Source organism: Triturus cristatus, chromosome 10 (assembly GCF_964204655.1).
Source record: "Triturus cristatus chromosome 10, aTriCri1.1, whole genome shotgun sequence".
NCBI lineage: Eukaryota > Metazoa > Chordata > Amphibia > Caudata > Salamandridae > Triturus > Triturus cristatus.
The window spans coordinates 560,118,178-560,124,177 of record NC_140593.1 but is presented as its reverse complement, the minus strand read 5'-3'; positions in this window follow the sequence as shown (position 1 = coordinate 560,124,177).

Sequence of the window (6,000 nt, the reverse complement as noted above, 5' to 3'; positions counted from 1 at the left end):
GCATCAGAAATTTGCTATTTGGCTTAAAGTAATTTGCAATTTTCTTTAAAAAAGCAGTTTTTTGATTTTTTAAAAGTGCCATATGTCGCACATACATGCCCCTAGGACATGTATGTGCTCAAAATGTGCACACATGCATATTTCAGGGGTGCAACAGGGTGTCCTTTTGGCACCCTTGCAACCTTGAAATTGCATTCTCAATTTGCGATTCTCTAATTGGCAATCTCAAATTGAGAATATCTTCCCATTCCTTCCTATGGGCCTCCAAGGCCATAGGAATGAATGGGAAGGTATTCCTTATTTGCGAATCTCAATTTGTGATTCGCAAATAAGGAATATGTAGGATTCGCAAAATTTTTAGCAAATCCTTCATACATTGCATTTTTGCAATTCTCTAATTGCAATTCGCTAAAAATAGCAATTTGAGAATCGCAAAACTCTTTTTTGATATATATGGCCTTAAGTCTTTGCCTTTTATGTTTGTTCTATTGTTTAGAGCTCTTTTGTGGGGTTAGAGAGACTTAGCCTGTTAATTGAATTATCCTTATGAGTCCAGGCCTATCTGTTGTGTATGTTTATTGTATATATTTGTTTGTGCACATTGCCTTCTGTTTTGCTCCGTGATTTATTATTTGAGATTAAAAAAAATGTATTAACACTATTTCTAAATAAAAACCTTTTGTATTGTATCCTTGTTTGTTTGTAATTTTGCTATGCATTTGGTTCTCCCCTGAACAAAGTGAATTGCTCATTTGTATCTGTTTGAGACGTTATTACGCTCCATTAGTACCCTGTGGCAGGAGACACCTTCCTCCCTTGCCCTCAAGGGTGGACTATTCCTTATTGTTCTTCCCGAGAGTCCCTGCATTTATTTGTTTTCTCGGGGTCCCTTGTTATTGTTTTTGTAATCACTCTCTGTGCTGACATAAATTAAAGGTTAGATAAAATAGTTTTCGATGGTTTTCTGAAATGCTAGCAGCTGGGTTCAGATCTCAAGTTTGGACTCAGGCTGTTTCAAAGTCTAGGTTCTTGCACCCAGACAAATGCCTTCGAGGTTCATCTTCGTGAATCATCAGCGGTTAATCAGACTTGCAAACATTGGAGAGATAGGCTCTGTTTCAGACATGTTAGGTGTCACTTGCTGCAGGTATGCAATGGCTTTGCCCCCACTGCTTCATGGATGCTTCACAAGACCATAAATGTAATCGTAGCCACTACTCAGATTCAATGAAGTTTTTAAGGCTGGTTTCTTGTGAATCAGCTTGAGAAGGTTTGAAGGAAGTGGCCCGTTTAGGGTCACTCAGGTCACTCACGACCACCTATCAGCCTTCCATACAAATGAAGAGTCTGTTAGACAGTAGAGAATACAAACCAGAGGTATTTATTAGACATACACTTGAGTGGAGTCCGGTCTGACCAGCCTCCTTGGATTGCTGCAGAGGGACTGACCTCTCCCAACATGGTAACACATAATGTACATCTTCAGAACCGCTAAAGACGCGCCCAGACTGAAATTTTTCAGTTGGTAGCTGGTGAACAAAGGAGATACAGAAGGATGAGCTGCAATCCTGGGACTGGGTACATGCTATCTCAGCGTCAAGATTACTCTGCCTGTGACCGCCGCTCTAAAGGTGGGAGCAGGTCTATCTAGTGAGAAAGGTATGTGATGACAAATCGGTCTATTCATTAGTAAAGCGAAGCTCAACCTTGGAGAAATACAACAAAAATATCGCAGCTGCTTTCTGATGAGGCAGAAAGAATGAGACAGAAGTTAGTTTTGATCATGACTCAAAATGGCGGCTGAATACAAAATGATGCAGCAAATGCTAACTTAAATCGTACAATGCCTAGAGAATTCCACTAAAAGCATTTCTAACCCAACAGGTTAAAGCTGATTATGGCAGCCTGGTTCTGGAGTCTTTGGAGCCTGTCAATTAGTTTATTTAGAAGATAAAAATAGATGAATTTACAGTAATTGATGTGTGCCAGAAAGAGACCTGTGTGATAATTGTGGAGAAGTGGAATGATTTTTTGAAGGAGTGAGAGTTATTATGTTCACACACCCAACAACGGGATCAGCACAAAAAAGATTCCCAGCTTTACTTTTGATGAGGTGGAAGGAGGGGCTTTAAGGCCCAAGTGCCAGTTAAAGGGTGGTGAGCAGGACTACCAGTCTCTAATTGCTAGAATCTTGGTCTTGCCACCATTCCTCACGGGAAGCACTTCTGCATCTCTAGTGGATCAAATAGTCCAAACACAAAGCAATGTTAAATAAATTCTCTCAGCAGATTTGAAAGCAGAAATGGATTGTTGTGCTGCCAGCATATGTTTAGTACCTTTTACCCAGTCTTGCCTAAGTTCCTGAGCAGAGGGGCATGTGTAAAGATTGAAAAGAAAACCTTTGAACGACACCGCTAAACACTTAGATTGTATTTAATGAAAATCATCTGATCCTGTCTTGTTAGCTGCAGTTGGTGGGAAACGATTGGAACTCCTGCATTGTAGGGCCAGACATATGTTTCCAGTGTTAAGCCTTTCCCAGCAGAATTGTATATTCAACAGTTTTGTAGCAGGAGCCAAAAAAAGGACTATATAGGTAGCCTTACTGCCCTCAGTACAGGAGCTCTTATCTCATATTGGGCAAAGTGGTTTCAGTACTCCTTTAAGGGTGGACTCCAGACTGTTAGTTGAGGAGAAGGCAGAGCTTTCCGAGTACTCTTGATGTTGTTCCGCTGTAAGTGGCATCATGCAGAGCATTGCTGCCTTCAGTGTCCATTGAGCAAACACCGAACCATTGTTACTTCAATCTCTGCCAATTGTACCGACACAGTTATTCACTCACAGCACCATGGTGAAAAGCCTGTGACTGACCAATGACTCAACCACATCCGATTTGTCAGACAGTGGCATAGCAAGGGGGAGGGGGCGCGGGAGCGGCCTTTTCCCCCACTCACACATGCGGCCATCGCAGGAATCGCCAGCACTCCCCCCGCTCTTACATGCAGCTGCCGCGGGCGACAAACGCAGACAGCACAAGGTCTAGCAATGCCACTGTGTTCAGAACATTCCAGCTCTGCCTCTTCCTTTTCTGCCTCATCTACCATTGCATCGCCCTAAGGACTGCAGAGTAGCATTAGAACCACCATCAGTTCTCAGTGTAACTATGTTCACATTATAATACCCATCTCAACCAAACTGCGGACCTCCTCTCTCCCTGAAGCTGATCCAAGGATACTATAGCATTACCCCGTCACTGGCATATAAGGATGTACCTGTGTTAAGATTATGTTTGATAAGGGGATGAATGGAAGCAGACAAACACAATGTCACCGCTAACTCTAAGAAATGCAGCATGTAGTTCAAAATGTAAGTACTTAGGGGGTCAACATCCCCCCGGGAAACGGGACCGCCTGCAATGTATGCAGCGGTCCCGCAACTACAATTAGGATGCGTCCGCCACACTGCGGGCGCATCCTGCATTCATGACATTGCGGCAGGCGGTGCTTTCAGCACCGCCCGCCGCAATGCCACAAAAGCAAGTTATGCCTTTCAATGCACAACGTGACAGGCACCGCGCGTCCCTGCCACGTTGTACATTGAAATGCAGGGGGGTACCATAGGTACCCCCCATGTGCACCCCCCACCCCCCAGAATCCCTGGGGGCCCGCTATGGGCCCCCAATGTCGAAGCCTGCATGCCTTTCCATGGCGGCAAAAGGCATGTCCCTGCCTGCATATTAATATGGATGGCGGTGTCTACCAGACACCGCCACCATGTTAACAGCTTTTCCTCCCGGTAGGCAATCGGGCGGATTGCCTACTGGCGGAAAACTGACAGGCGGTCTTTCCGTCCGCCGGGGTACCCCCCCGCCATAGTAATATGGCGGGGGAAATTGGCATGCGGGAGGGAAAGAATGTCGGGCGGATCGCCACCGCCATGCGGGCGATGGCGATCCGCCCGACATTCTAATGGGCCTCTAAGTATTAGATTTGAGAGCTACAGGAAAGAAGCATCAGATATGCAAGGACCACAGTGCTGCAGGCAGCTGAATCATCCGTACAACCTAAAACAATGTTAATATAGAAGGCCCAAGTGCACCAAAAGTATTTGAAAACAGTAAGATAATAAGAACACAATTTTGGGACTTTCTGCATTAAGCCTATGGGTAAGATTCACCTCCAAGTCAAGACCATAAATCCAGAACTGAGCTGAAATTCTATAGGAACGTAATTCCTTTCACAAATGGAAGGAGGAACACAAACACAATATAATTTCTTCCGTAGATGGAGAGAAGATGGAAGGAACCGACAACCAAAATGGAATTTAATAAAACAACAAAGGCAAACTCAGTAACAGCTGTGTGCACACTGAAGTAAAGCAAAAATTCCACCAACATGAACCGTTGCAAGTCACTGTTCTGAAAATCCAACACTCAGTGCCCCGGAAGTAAAAAGAGTGAGGGCTGCCATCTTGGAATAGGAAAGCAGCATTTCCATGCACTGGACTTGCTGCCATTTTGGAAGAGACCCATTGCTACAGGAGAGGATGTAATCTAATGTGTCTCCCTGACAAGCACAACCTCCATACCACACCTGGACGCTATAGACACTATAATATCATCCTTTCTGTGCTGTATCTTACTCTGACCACCATGACCCACAATAATCCTCTGGTATGGCTGGTGAGGCTGACCCTGACCTGACATACGAAGGAAATACCGGAGCATGTGAATCTGAGATGATAGCTCCTGGGCATATAATGCTGGACTTAGCACAGAATGACTGTAATTTGGTGATGTGAGACAGTAGTCTCCATGGCTGTCATATGAGGCTGTGCATGGACATATTAAAATGTACTTAACACATGAAGGTCCACCAGGGCTGGATCAAGACCTTTGGAGGCACTAAGGGGCAGATTTACAAGCCCCTTGTGCCTCTTTTACGCCGCCGTTGCGTCACTTTTGTGACGCAGCGGCAGCGCAAAACCAGTGCCATGCTGCGGGGTATTTACAACGTGACGCATCTGGAAGATGCGTCACGTTGTAAAGCCCTGCCACAGAAGTAGGCGTTCCGGCGCAGGAACGCCTGCTAAAAGTGGCTGAGTGAAATCTACAAGATTTCACTCAGTCACTTTTAAGCCCATGCTGCGTCAAAACCCTGTGCCTGCTTGAAGCAGGCGTAAGGATTGGCGCAGCATTTCAAAGATAGGGCACCCCGGAACCTTGCTGGAGCTGCGTCGCGCTCGCGACGCAACTCCAGCAATGCGCCGCCTTTACGGCACAGATGCATCACGCATCTGTCCGTTTTTGCCCCATGGTGCGCCGCATTGTAAATGCGGCGCATCCACGGTGGCGGAGCCGTGACGCACAATAACTGGCGCATCCCTGCTGATATGCAGGGATGCGCCAGTTATTGTAAATCTGCCCCTGAGCACTTAAAAGATGTCGGTGTCCCCATTTGTATCTAATTCAAAATAAAAACAATAGTAAACCGTAAAAATAAAATTTTATTTTTCGAAATGATTAAAACTCACAGTAAGATGGAAAATAATGTTTAATTTTGGATACTTCCACTTTATTTATAGGTTCAGCTGCACCATTTGCATTAATGGTTAATCCAGCCTTGAACTTCACCTATTGTCTTATCTCAAAATGTAGGTATGGGTGCTGTATCTAGTATATGATGACTTAACATTGTACTATGAGGCTACGCCTGGGCATGTGAGCGAGTTTACCTATCACACAGTGGATATACCTCAAGGGCTGGACACAAGTGACAAATCTTGTCCTTTTGCCCTTTTTCACATAGTGGTGAAATAATAGTAACCATTTCAGGGTGCCTGACTGTCTGCCACTTAAAAATCAGGTTATAGAGAGAGAATCCTTTCGTGCAACATTCCAAAGACTTGGAGGCAATTAAGTTTCAGCCATTCAAATGCAAAGATGATCACAAACCAGGGAAGGGACAGGTGGGTGAAGGATTTCAGAACCAGCGGTGGCAG